The 14842-nt window shown below is 42.7% G+C and overlaps 1 protein-coding gene across 2 annotated transcripts in view; it reads right to left on the bottom strand.

Moving 5' to 3' along the window:
- The window catches only part of FAM81A (family with sequence similarity 81, member A), a 56002-nt gene extending 41160 nt beyond the window's left edge, over nucleotides 1–14842 (bottom strand). The window contains exon 1 of one of the 2 annotated variants that reach the window (XM_012728803.1): nucleotides 14797–14842. The gene's annotated coding sequence lies outside the window, so the exon portion shown is untranslated. The remainder of the gene's footprint in view (nucleotides 1–14796) is intronic. The other variant, XM_004687731.2, reaches the window with a different exon arrangement.

The following is a 14842-nucleotide window of genomic DNA, read 5'->3' on the forward strand; positions in this document are numbered from 1 at the left end:
GTAATTTTGCAATCCCACTGTCCATGTTCCTTCCCTCTATCTCTTCTTTTCTTCTTTCCGTCACCCCCTCTTTTTTCTACTTTTATTAATTTTTTTACATTGTTGCTCATATTTGTACAGTTCTGATTCTCTCAGGTGTACTCCTATAAATATCCCATCACCACATCACCCGAGAACCATCACTGTGGTCCCTTGTATTCTTCCCACCGCTGCTTTGACCCCTTTTCCTCCCCCTCCCTACTTTAAGCCTCAGATGTATAGGTGCCTACAAGTTTTGCCTTTTTTTCTTTTTTGACCCTACGTTAAGTTTCCCTATACTCCTCCTACTGGTATCACTCTTTCCACAACTGCAGTAAATATGTTTTTTCTTCTAGAACATGGGTGGTAGGGTCAAAAGACAGCTACTGGAATTCTGGCTTTCCCAGCTAACTATGATCTTTGCAGGCTGGCCTTAGCTTGGGCTAGAGATCACATAAAACACAGTTGCACACGCTAAATGGAATGTTTACCCTGTATTAGGCATCCTCGGAGCACATTTACTTGCATGAATTAGTTGAATTCATCCTCACAATTGCTTGTGAGGGGACTGGTCTTACTATCTCCATTTAACCAGAGGAAACTAAGAGAAATGTTCAGTAGCTGACCCAACATCACATAGTCAGGAAGGAACAGAACAGAGCAGAGGGCATCGGCCCCTTCACCACCAGGCGCATTACCCACTCGGAGGCTGTGGCCATCCAGGGTACTAGATCTGCTTCCAATAAGGCTTTTCCCTTCCCAGCTAATACCCTGTCAGGCATAGCTGATAGAAAAATGTATATTTTAAAAGTCCAGCAGATAGTATTCATTTATTTAAAGAGATTGTTTACTATGTAAAGTTAGTGTGGAAATTATTAGGAAATATTAATGCCTGCTATCTAGAAAATATTTAAATATATTTATTTTATACATCGAATATTTACAAAATATTCTACTTATAAATACATTAAAATGTTTAATATGTTTTAGTATTATAAATTTATAATTTTAATTACAGGTTTATTAAACTGTTTATAAATATTAAATATTTGAATATTTCAAAATAATGTTTAAATAGTATTATTTAAAATACTATTCAAAAATATATTTCTTAGTATAAGAATATTCGGAAAGTATTAGTACCTGTTCTAATCCTCTCATTTGACCAAAGCTGTTCGTGCTGACATCAATGTGTGTTAAAGTCATCGCTGGACTGAAGCAATGCTACTTGTGCTTTTGAAACCAAAGCACACACATGAAAAGAATCATTTGTAACATGCATATTTTATATGAAGAAATTTAGAACCTATATTAAGAAACACCTTATCTGAAACTGAAAAGTGCTTTTTGTTAACAAAAACTGCAAAACGTAGGCTCTGAATAAAGGTATGAAGAATAATAAAAATCACTACTCAGAAATTGCTGATGTCAACATATCAATTAACATTTTTTCATTTTTTTAAGATCTCTCTCTCCAAGATAGGTTTCTTTTATGAAGAAAAAAAAGGGAAACCAGGGCCTCCCTGGTGGCACAGGGGTTAAGTCTCAGCACTATCAAGCTATATTGCCAGCTACTGCAGCATGAGTTAGATCCCCAGTCAGAGGGCTGACCCACATGGCGCAACAGACCTCTCTTATCTCACCCACTGCTCACATCTACCTATCAAATACTTTTCTCAGTGTACAGTGTACAGTGTATTTCTGTATATCTGCCTGCTCTGCTCCTCATACTGCTCTGGTGAGTCTTCTCACACACACAACCCACACCTCTGGCCTATACCCCCGTTTTGTATGCATAAAAAAATAAATCTTAAAAAAAAATGCTACACTATATGTACCTTGCACTTCCTAATTGATACTCTATCATGAACATATTTCCACGTAAATATATAAAGGTATGCATCAGAATTTTTAATGCCTGCATAATAGTCCACTGAATGGATGTATCAATTGTTAGGAAGACCCATATAGGTGGACCATTACACTAAAATAGCATTTATAATCATGGTTTAGTTCAACTTTTTGACCTCTTCCTTTCCTTTCATTGTGCAAAAAGTCAATGGGGCAGATTGCCAACACTTCAAAACTGAAGTTAAGGGTAAGATTCTGACAAATCTAAAGGATCCAGAGGACTGAAATCCATGACCTATAAGGCTGACAAAGCAAACATTAATCACACACATGATTACTGGTTCAGCACAGTCACCGGCTCTATTCTGTCAGCTCCAGAAGGAGCTGAATTGTTCGCAACTATATCCTAAGAACCTGGCACACAGTAACTGATGAACAAATGATTGCCGGATGAATGAATTTCATACACTTCATAATGTTGAATTTAATTAATCAAATTATATTCTGACTAGAGAATGAATGTGTAACCAAAAAGGTAAGAGTTTAAAGGGCAAAATTTATCAGTATTTCCAAGACCCTAAAAATCTGTAGAACAGGATCAAGAGGGCTGTGTTAAGGACTCCTTACCCAACATCATCAGTCACTAAGATAATCCTGCTCACTCCTTCCCCTAGCCCACATTCACCAAGCACACGGTTCAGTCTTCACGAATGTGCATAAAAAATATGCAGGGATCAGCAAATACAAGTTCCCATCTACCTACCAACTACTTTTCTCACTGGAATTAATCCATTAGAATCCCACCTCCGAGGAGCCCTCAGTTTGAGTAAGTGGGTTTCTTAAAGCCTGATCATCTGTGATGCCCGAATAGTGCTGAACATCTAACCCCTGCCATGCTCAAACATGGTGGTCACAACATGGTATTTGTGGAGGAGAGATCATTGTGGCCTGATGATGCCCACCTCCTAGAATTGACACCTTGGGTGATCACCTCCCAAGGTGACGTGCTACAAACCAAGAGAACACAATGGAGATCAGCCACCAGTTATCTGTCCTCAGGCCCCAGCTCCTGTCAGCTGGAATTCTGACTCCATATCACATAGGGTATTGTTCTTACCCACCCAGAACAGAACATTTCTTTTATAACCTGACTTTTAACTTACCTAATAGATTTGTAAATGGTTGTCTTGCTTAGAAAAATCTGAGAAGAACACTGAAGAAAGAATAAGAATTTTAACAAGTTCTTCAGGGTTTGTTTTTTTTTTTTTTTTTTTTTTTTTTTTTTTTGTAACATTGGCTCTGTTTGGTCTAGCCAGTGGAAGCAAATTATAAAATAAATCTAATTTGCTACAAAAGATTAAAAAATCTAAGAGATACCACTTCCTCCCATCAGACTGGCAAAAACCAAGAGTGCTAGCTCAAGCATTGATAGGAATATATATGGCAAATGGGAACAATGATAGGAACAAGAATCAGTACTACCACTTTGGAAAGTAATCTGCAGTATCTATTAAAGCTGGAGGTGCACACCCTTAAGGACCAATAATTCCACTGCTAAGAAATGCCCAAATAAGTTCTAAGGAGTTACTTAGAAGAACACTTAAGGTAATGTTGCTCCTAAGAGCAAAAAAGTAGAATGGCAGGGGGGACTGAACAAGCACAATTAGGCAAATGGATGAATAAACCCTGATACATTCTTGCAACAAAAGAACAAACAGTTGTAGACATAAATGGATTAAAATTACAAGTTTCAGAATAAATGATTCAGAAATACATTAGGTAAAAGAGCAAATTGGAGAAAGATAAGGACACTATTATGCCATTTTTACAAAGGTTTTAAATATGCTAAATCTATCTAAAGATTATGGATATGACAAACATCAGATCAGGATTACTTCAGTCTCTGATACAGAGTACTAGGTGAAGGAATTTTGATGAAATGCATGAAATTTTAATTCTCACGTTTAAGGTTTTTAAAAACTTTATAACATTAAAAAGGAAAGAAAAATACTGTGCCCTCCTCGCCCAAAACACTTAAAGAAATTATGTATAGCCATGAGCTGGCAGAGTCAGCGTCAGCCTCTGTGCAGCAGGCACAGACTCAGTCTCACCGGATATTATGGGGACCATGAAATTTGGATACAAGGCAACAACCACTGATCTTCAGTGATCTCTACCCTTGATACTGAGTCTTACCTACATGTAAGTATTTCTATAAATGGCTATCAGCTTCATAGCCAACAAGAAAAGAGTAGTTAATTAAAACATGGCATATCCGGGCCTCCATAGTAGTATCAGGGGTTAAAGTGCAGTACCAGGAAGCTGTCCACAGCCACTGCAGCACAGGTTCAATCCCTGGCCAGGAAGGTGACCCACATGGTGCAGCAGACCACTTCTGTCTCATCCGCTGCTCCCCTCAGCAGTGTGTTTCAGTAGATCAGCCTGTAGTGGTCCCCTCTCTCTGGTGAGTCCTCCCACCCCCTGCACCTCTGGCCTGTACCCCAGTTATTATGTGCATAAAGAAATCTTTTAAAAAGTGGCATATCCATCCTCAAGAATATCAGCAAGTATTGAAAGTCATGGTAAAAAAAAAAAAAACACAAAGATTGTGAAGTAACATTGAAAATAATGACATGCTGGTAGTTTAAGGCTTTTTTTTGTTTTGGGGGGCTTTTTTGGAGAACAAGATTTGAAGGTGGCTATATACTATTATTATACAGAGCCATAGTCAGGACCGGGAAATCAGAGCTTTGTACTAGGGCACCACAATTTAGGTTGTGTAAAGATTGTAACTTAAGAGTTTAAAGAACTCTGCAAATATTTAAGGTGAGGAGTTCGCCAAAATGTGTGCCAAGCAGACAGGGTGGCTGGAAGAGCCAAGGACAATGTGGAGACAACAAGCGCCCTCCAAAGGCATGGACCATCCCTCCCTCCCTCTCCTCTCTGACCCATGAAGCAGCCCCCTCTCCATACACAGATGCTTTCTTGGACTTGCAACTGCGTTTAATCCTGTGCCCACCCCCCACTCCACCCATTCCCACCTGTGCCAAATTGCTAGACCAGCTCTGTGGTAGGGATAGCTGTTGACTATTTCTAGAAAAAAAGATGAGTAAGAGGGCTATGCAACTGGGTCAGAGAGGGCTAATTCCAAAGTCAAGGTATCTAGATTGATATGAAGGTCAAAGGGTGTCCTATTAGTTAATCACGAAGCTCAAGTTGGGGGAGAGCTGCCAGGTTATAGGCAAAGAAAATGAAGGAAGCACGAGTGTACACCTTCTCTCTGTCTTAGAAGGCAGCTCCCCTCTCCTGCACCTGGCCATGATTTTGGAAAATAGATGGTACATTCTTGCAAGAAATATCCTGGGCTGGCATATTTGGAGAAGTTGCTGGCATTATGGTTAGGAGGTGGAGCTGGGGGAAATCTGTGTAAATCATTAAAGAGCAGACATGAGGCACTCTAAGCCATCAGACACATTTTATTTAATTTATAATGTCCTTCCTGGGGCATGTTAAGTCAGTGGTAAATGAAGCTTATTTGACACATTTGGGTATTCTTTTCAGTCATATATTATTCCAGAAACCAAGAAATTACTCAACTGTGCCGGATAATATTCTAAGTTTTCTAAAACAGTGGAAAGAAATTAATCAAAATATAAGTAGTGACAGTGGGTACATTTTAATTCTACTTTTCCTTCTTTTCAAAAGTCTTTAATAAGTGTGCTACTTTCACACTGGCAAAATTATAAAGGAAAATTTCTGTGATAATGAATGAAACAATGAGGAAAAAAAACAAATATAGAAATTTCCCACTTATAATTACCATAACTAAGAGGTAAGCCTGATTCTGGGCTTAAAAGATATGGCACAGTAAAAATAAATTTGCTGCTACTTTTTTAAACTATGTGTCAAAAATATATAACATAAAAATTACCATGTGAAATATTTTTAAGCATATTGTACAAAGCTGTTAACTATATGCAAGCTGGTGTACAACAGATCTCTAGAATGTTTTCATCTTCCTAAACTAAAATTCTATATCCATTGCACAACCCCCAGCATTCTGCTGATTTTTATGTAAGCCTCATCCCCTTGAGGGGATCTGAGTCTAGCATCCTCAGTGAAGACCAGGATTAGGGGGTCAGGCATGGTGCTGGTGGTTGACAGGGGTTCACCAACGTAGCATTCCAAACCCTTCAATTCCAGGGACAGTGTGAGTCCCTCCCCGGGCAGACAATTCTAATGCTTTTTTTCCCTAAAGGTTTATTTATTTATGCATACAGAACTGGGGTACAGGCCAGAGGTGTGGGGCGGTGAGAGGACTCACCAGAGACAGAGTGGGAAGCAGAACAGGCCGACTGATAAAGTACACTGCTGAGGAGAGCAATGGGTGGGTCAGGAGAGGTCTGCCGCATCATGTGGTCACCTCCAGGGCAGGCGGGAATCGAACTCATGCAGAAGTGGCTTTAGCTTCTGAGTGCTGTGCTTTAACCCACTGTGCCATGAGGGAAGGCCCCAATTCTAATGCTTTTATGAAAATGACCTTGATTCCACTTTGCAAGATTTCTTTCCTTTCCCCTCCACCCTATTCCATTGACAAGGGAAAGTCTGTTGAAGATGGAAAGGTAAAGAAAAGCTGTATTTTTGACCCATAAATAAAAGCATTTTAAAATGCTCAAAACCAGGCCTCTCTGGTGGCACAAGGGGTTTTAAGCCTTAGCACTATGAAGCTCTCCACAGCCACTGCAATACAAGTTCAATCTCAGCCAAGGAGCTGAGCTACATGGCCCAGTAGACCTCTCCTGACAAGCCCGCTGCTCCCCTCAGCAGTAGATCTGTCTGCTCTGCTCCTACTGTCTCTGGTGAATCTTCTCACCCCCACACCTCTGGCCTACACCCCAGCTCTTGTATGCATAAATAAATAAATCTTTTTTTTAAGAAATGCTCAAAACACTTACAGTGACATCCCAGGAGGCACAAGGATTACCACTTAACTAAGGAATCCAGTAAATATGAAACATATATGTGGCCTCCGTCAGGTCTAAATGGAGTCCCAAAAGGACTGAAATCATCTGGACCCCAGAACCCAAAGAATGGCTACCAATGTTGCTTTCATCCATGCTACACAGCTCAAAATGATACGAACTTTTTTTAGGAGAACCCCTGCAAAACCAGATTGATTTTGTTCCCATCTATTAATAACAGCTATTTTGAAATGCTATTTAAATCCTCCATTGTTACTTCAACTTTTCATGGATTATGTCTCCCCAACTGAGCTGTTTTGGGGCAGCAGGGACCACATGCCAGGTGAAGCTGTAACCCTGGTGAAGCCCAACACGGCGTCTCTTCATAGACACTTATCAAACATTTGTTCATTTGCTTGTTTTTCTAATTTGGTAAGGCCCATCGTTATAATTATTGAGTTGCCCTGCCCAAATGACGTATCGATGGCTGACTCAAGCCCCTCCCCGCTGTGAGTCTGGCAGGCTGATCCAAGTTGCTTGCAGCGTGCACGGGCACTCTCACACACGTACAATCACACCGAGAAAAGGCGGGGAGGGGGGGTCTTAATATTACTTTTAGGGTGTTTTATTATGATCAACAACTATATTTGACAACTTTTCTTTCTGGCATTGCAGAAGACACATTACCAAATGTTTAAACGGGGATCTGCCAAATGTGAGCAGCTAGAATGGAAAAAAAAATTATTAAAAGCTGGTGTGAACTCGCTACCCACTAAACTACCTACACCCCCAGATGCACCAGGGATCACAGAGTGAGGGAAAGGCAAAACTTGGGATAGCTGGGCAGACAGAATGCACACTGTGACTTTCGGCTTCCACCCTATAGAAATCTCTGATGGCAAAGCCAAGGATGTGGATTTGAAAGAAAAATCCAGCCTTAGGTCTATGCCTGTTCCTCACACATGGAGGGAGGGGGCTGGACTTCCCTGCTAAACATGGAATCTACAAGAGGCTCCTTTTATTTGAAGTATTTTATTTAATTTTATAACTATTTTAGCGAGAGCAGGGGAGGACTCCTGAGCTCTTCCAGAGATAATTAAAAATGGGGTAAAAAGAAATTTGAAACAAACAAAAAACAAGCTGACAGCACCAGGGGTTTCTGAATAACATCTTCCCGGTTAAACAATTTTAAGAATTCCATAATTGCGAAAGCAACCCCCACACATTCTCTCCCACATAAACACGCTTTTTATTTAAGCCACACTCAGCTAAGCAACAGAATCTCTTGCCTTCATTTCTATAGCTACTTTCCCCGGGAAAGATGTCATCCTCGCAAAAACATTCTTAAGGAGGAGAAAGCAGCCGGCCAGCAGAAGGGGCAGGCACACTTCCACACAGAATAAAATCATTCCCAGTAACTCATCACCCTAAATCTGAGTCTGACCTGAATCATTAGTTTTGCCTTAACAGAGACTGAAAGAGGCCTCTTGATGTTTGTCAACCAACATATTCCTAGTAATGTTCCTGGTGTGCCAGAAAGAACTAATAAGCTAAAGCACTTTATTATCACCAAAAGCTCTGCTTCTAAAATATCAAGAACTAGTCCTGGGAAGGTGTGGTATCAGGAGAGGATCCCAAGTAGTAAAAGACCACCAAATACTAAAAAGCCATTATTTTCTCTCCCTTTTTTAAAAAATATTTATTTATTTATGCTTAAAAAACTGGGGTACAGGCCAGAGGTGTGGTGGGTGAGAGGATTCACCAGAGACAGAGTGGGAAGCAGAACAGGCAGATTGACAGGGTACACTGCTGAGGGGGGCAGAGGGCAGGTCAGGAGAGGTCTGCCACGCTATATGGAGTCAGCTCCACTGGCAGGGGATCGAACTAGTGCTGCAGTGGCTTCAGAGAGCTTCATAATGCAGTGCTTTAACCTGCTGCACCACCAGGGAGAGCCCCTGTTTTCTCTTTTTTTAACCTGCCTTATTACCATATCTAATCAAAATGTAAAAACAAGCAATGTAAGAAGAGGGAAGAAAATGAAGAGCTGTGAGAGAGAAGGACAGGCAGAAAGTGAAAGAGGAAAGAAGAGGAGCAGGAGAGACAGACATTGCTGACAGCGACCATCAGCGGGAGTTGGCCACACAAGGAAGAGAGAAACAGGTGGTTCGAGGGCTCAGCAGGAAGGATGTGAGCTGAGAAACTGCTCCTCACACATTCAGCTGCTCATTTGGGGTGTGAAGAAATAGATGGGCCATTTTTAATATGCTATGTTAGGTTTCTGTACTTTTTCTTTTTTAATCAAATATGTCCTCTGTCTTGACACATGCACAAAGTTAAAATATCATCATAGGAAAATCATTTACTCCACTTACAACATGGAAATACTTGTTTTGTTTGTCCATTGCTTCTGTGAAGTGGCCCTATTTTGAATTCACAACCACCTGATTGTGGGGTCAGGCTGGATCTCATATCCACTGCAACAGGCCGCATGCTAAAGACAACTTGAGGTTATCCTGTGTGTTTGCTTCATGATTTTAATCATATAATTCCATCCTTGGGCCTCCGTAGTGGCTTAGGGGTTAAGTCTCAGCACTGTCACTGCTATGACCTGAGTTCCATCCCTGGCCAGGGAGCTGGCACAGCAAACCACTCCTGTCTCACCCACTGCTCCCCTCAGCAGTGTATTTCAGTCAATCTGCCTCTCACCCCATGCACCTCTGGCCTTTACTCCAGTTCTTGTATGCATAAATAAATAAATCTTTTTAAAAAAAGAAAGGAAACACCAAAACAACGTAAAAGACATCCTGCTGAAGACTCTGTGCCCTTCCAGAGTGTCAGACTGAGGAACTACCCCAGATTAGTGGAGACTAAAGAGCCATGACAATTTACACAACACAGAGCCTGTAAGAATTATTTACCACACTTGAATCAGGTCTTGCTATCAGATAATAGCTCAGAATCCATGTTAACATTTTTATTTTGATTGTTGTTACATAAAAAAAAATCTTGTTCTTAGAAAATATACAATAAAGTATGGGTGGAGGAAGATAAAGGGGCATCATGTCTACAATTTACTCTGGAGCAGTTAAGGAGAAATGACAAGGTACGTGTGTACACATGTGTGCATGAGTGTACATGTATGTATTTGGGGGGAAGAGAGAACATGATAAAGCAAGCAGGGTCAAGCACCATTGGTATGAACAAATATGTGAGCATTATTTAGATGATTCCTGCAACTTTCTGCAAATCTGAATTATCCCAAAATGAAGAGTGTAAAAGGGCAAATAAAGAAACCAGAATGAACGACTGTTCAAAGGCAAAACAGTCTGACTTGTGGGTCAAGCTCCGAATGGATCTGGGGAGAGGCAGGGCTGGAAATGGAGCTGTAAAGGCATCTGAAGGGGTTGAAACAAGGTCAGAGGCAGGGCTCTGCAGTCCAGTGGAACCTTCTTTCAAGCCTGTTCTTTAACCGGTGGTGACTCACTGAAGTTCTCATCTTTCTGGCTTCAGATTCTCCACCTGTATAACAGGAACAATAGTGTATCTGCCTCGTAGAGTTGGAGTGAGGACTGGAGGACACAATGCTCAAGTGAATCAAGGTGGCCCTGTGAGGCTCAGGTGACTGACTAGTGGTGACCGGGAGGGGGTGAAATGAATGCTGGAAGAGCTTGAAGGGGGGAGGCCAGAAAAAGAAGAGATGACTGAGAGCAGGATCCCACACAGTCCCATATTAGAGGTCAGGGGAGGGAGGAGGTTGGAGTTGCAGCAGGTAGTCAGTAGACCAGATAAGAGAAAGGGTTGAGACAGAGCTGAGAGAAAGAAGGCAGAAGACAGAGGAAAGCATTCAGCTCTGCTTCCTGGACCTCTCTATTGGAGCCCTACAATAAGCAGTCTCAGAAAGGTGGTGGTGAAGGGGTTAAATTTCAGCACTATCAAGCTATTGCCACTCTCTGTTGCAGGAGTCAGGTGGGGTGAGGGAGCTGACCCACATGTGTGAATTGGCCCTATTTTGAATCAACATCTACCTGATTGTGGAGTCAGGCTAGATCTCATACCTACTGGCATGCTAAAGACAACCTGAGGTCACCCTGTGTGTTTGCTTCATGGTTTTAATCAAGTAATTCCATCCAGGGGCCCCTGTGGTGATCTAGAGGTTAAATCTCAGCACTATCGCTGCCACAGCCTGAGCTGGATCTCTGGCCAGGGAGCTGACCTACATGGCCCAGCAGACCTCTCCTGTCTCACCCACTGCTTCCTTCAGGAGTATATTTCAGTCTATCTGTTCCGCTCCCCACTCCCTCTGGTGAATCCTTTTACCCCTGCCCCTCTGGCCTGTACCCTCGCTCTTGTATGCATAAATAAAAATAAGTCTTTTAAAAAGGGTGATGGTGAGACCAGAAGTAAGTGGACAGTTAAAGAAGGGAGAACTCCGGGCAGTTGAATAGGTAGTGTGGTGCAGAACTGCATCCTCCCTCACAGCAGCCATCAGCCTCATGTGATTAGTAAACTCAAATTTAAATTCAAACAAACTAACTAAAAGTTAGTTAAGTTCCTAAGCCACACTAGCCCCATGGTCAGCAGTCACATGCCTAATAACTTCCACAAGAAGCAACACAGATACCATACACTTCCATCACCACAGAAAATTCTATTGGATAGAACTGGGACTCCAGCAACATTTCTTTCATTATGAGAAGGATGACTTCAGTGAATAGTGAGGTGAGAGCTGAGGCAGAGTGAGAAAGGACCACAGAAAGTGGAGAAAGGGAATAACATTTGGAGCAAGTTCCCAAAGACAACAGAGGATGGGGGAAGGACAGAGGATGGAGAGCGTGGAGGTGATAGAATGGGTTCGTCATGGGACATGGATTGGAGATATTTTCTTCCTTTGAGAAAGAGAAAATAAAGAAGGACAATGATGGAGAAAGACAAATGTGTGTATGGTAAGAAGAGATTGATGGGAGTCCATATGGAGGTAGTGAGCAGCAAACTTGGAGGTTGATGCCTTTGATCTTATCCATGAAAAAGGCTATCTCCTGAAAGGACACTGACTGGTGGCTTAAGGTTGGAAAAGCCTGACACAGTGATGGAATGCAGTCCAAAGTTAAATTTTTTTTTAAATGGTTCTGCAGATTTTTTTTTTTAAAGATTTATTTATTTGTACATACAGAACTGGGGTACAGGCCAGAGGCTCAGGGGTGGTGAGAGGTTTCACCAGAGACAGAGTGGGGAGCAGAACAGGCAGATCGACGAAGTACACTGCTGAGGGGAGCAGCGGGCGGGTCAGGAGAGGTCTGCCACGCCATGTGGTCACCTCCGGGGCGGGCGGGAATCGAACTCATGCGGAAGTGGCTTTGGCTTCTTAGTGCAGTGCTTTAACCCACTGCGCCACCAGGGAGGGCCCAAAGTTAAATTTTTAAGAAAAGCAACCCCCAAGTGAAATTAGAGGCTGTACAAACTTGTAGAGAAACCATTCTGAAGAGCTTTGTGACTTTCTCCTGGATAACTTGGCAGTCTGTGAGAAGAAAAAGCAGATGAGGGTGATTTGGATTGAAGAGTGGAATATGAGAAATTCAACATGTTAAGACAAAGGATTCCAAATAGAACTAAAAAGGCTGGCAATATAGATTCCCATGTGGAGAAATGAGGCCATAAAGTACTGGAGCAATAAGTAATTCAGGCACCGGAGATAGCACTAGTGGTTAGTCTGATGTAGTAGGTGGAAGGAATTAGCTAAGCAAGGTCAAGTCCAAGTCCCAGTCTTGATAATGGAAAAAATTCCCAAGATTAAACAAGATGTGAATGGCTGAAAGGAAAACAAAGGCGTAGGTATTGATGTTGAGGACCTTGAAGAATTGCAATGATTAGAGCCTCAACACAAACACCAACTAACCAAGTTAGTTGCTCATGTTTGTTTGCTACTTTCTTGTAGCATCAAATAAAAGTGACTGCCAAATCTGGGTGCGCATCACAATCACCCACGGAGCTCTGTTTTCTCTCCCCACATGCCTCCCCCACCTTCTTCTTTTGGGGTTTGTTTTTAGAACAAGGATTTGTAGGTCTTGCCCATCTTGATGACTCCAATTAGGTATATAACCTAATTCAAGTTGTGGCTAAAGGTCACATTTTTCAAAATGCTAGAGGTGAGTCTCAGAAACCAACAAGCGTGGTGTGTTCAGACCCGGACAATAAAGAAGGTACCGACACAGGCAGACAGCATTGACCTTCTCAAGAAGGTTTTGGTCAGTGATGGGTTAACGGTTTGCATTGAGGCCCAAGGGGAAGCCAGTCCCAGTCCTGGTGAGTTGGGAGAGCCCTTCTGAGGGTTTTGGTGTTAGGGGAGGAACAAGAGATGGGCTCAGTCAGCTTCCAGAGAGAAAGGAGAATGCTGGAGTATGGCTGCAGGGTAGAAGAAACAAGAGACTGAAAGGCAGACTGGAGATACATGGGCTAGCAGGTTAGACACACTGCAGAGAGAGGAGACTGAACAATTTGTTAATGAGGTGTGATTCATTAAAGGGTTAGGAGGGCTTAGTAAATTCCTGGGTAGCAAGGATTTTTCTAACTGTTATCAGATTTGTAGCATGTAAACCATTAAAGATTATGAAACCCTCAGATAAACAAGCTTGCAGAAGCTTATTCATTAACACTGAAATTTTTGTCTCCCTAGCCCATACACAAATGAAGTAAGACTAGAATGAATTTCAAGAGAGCCTAAGAACTGAAAGTCACAGGGACAAGTGGAGGGAGATGTGAAGGGCACAGGGATTTCCTCCCTTCCCTAAGCATAGAAGAGGGAACTTTATGAACCAAGAAAACAGAGAAGGGCCCCAGTGTCTTTTTAGCACCAGCAGTGCTAAAAATAGAAGAGGTGTCACAGCCTACTGGTCTCAAGAGCAACTCCCCCGCCCCACAGGCACTCCATGACAGGGTCCCAAAGGATGACAGTGTGCAAATCCTAGAGACGGTTTTTAGTAAAGAACATATTTATGCTGTCAAACCTAACTCTTATTTAAAGAGCAAGTGGCTTCTGAGAGAGCTGCACTTCTGTGAATTCAAATCATTCTAGCATTATTTCTGGTTACTCTCATGAAATAATTCCTAACACTGACATACACAGACTTTAAGATGAGGGCGTGAGTGCAGTCAAGCTCGCATGCACACACACGCACACGCACACAACCTCATGCATATTGAAAAAATGACTCACTTAATTTGCTGCTGCCTGCCACTATTGGGTTTTGATTTCACCTGTTCAAATACAAAGTTTCCTATTAGACTAACTACAGGAAAGAAGAACTCAGGAGTATGTACCCTGATTTTATTCATGATTTTAGAGCACGCAAGAGGATATTAAGAGATACCACTCTCTGACCACCAGAAACCGACCATAAAACAGTTGCGTTTCTTTCTTACCACTTTGGAAGTCAGCTAATGGCAAGCCCTCACAGAAGAAACACGGGTAAACCTTAATTATACTGTACCTGCAAACCCGAACTTTGAAGCCCTTCGGAGACGATAGTACAACAGCATAAGATTCGAAGCCCCTCCTTTTAAAGATTGGGGGGGGTACAGGGGAGGGCTGGAGGTTAACCTGCCCAAGGTCACTCAGCTCTGAGTAGTGGGACTGATACAACCCCCAGCCAATCTGTGCACCACCCCAGTTCTCCCAAACAGTCCGGGGCTTCTGTTGGCTTCCTAGCCTGCAACCTACCCCACCGGCCCCCGCAAAAAATGCAATGCCAGTTGAGCTCAGTGCCCAACTTCATTCCTTCGCGTCAGCCTGCAGCTAACCCTCTCCCCAGCAGCACGTCACATGGACCACACGCAACTCTCTTGCCGCCCCCCCCTCCCACCCCCAGACTATCTCTCCGTCGATTGCCCCAAGGTCACCGACGGTCCCAGGGAGCTCCCGTCGCTGAGGACGCGAGGACGCCCGACCGCGGGTCCGGGACGTGGCACTCACCGGCGCGGGAGTCGGGTGCTCCTCGGGGGCCCATGGCCTCGCCGGT

Source organism: Condylura cristata, unplaced genomic scaffold (genome assembly GCF_000260355.1).
Source record: "Condylura cristata isolate star-nosed mole 26May11 unplaced genomic scaffold, ConCri1.0 scaffold00023, whole genome shotgun sequence".
Lineage (NCBI taxonomy): Eukaryota > Metazoa > Chordata > Mammalia > Eulipotyphla > Talpidae > Condylura > Condylura cristata.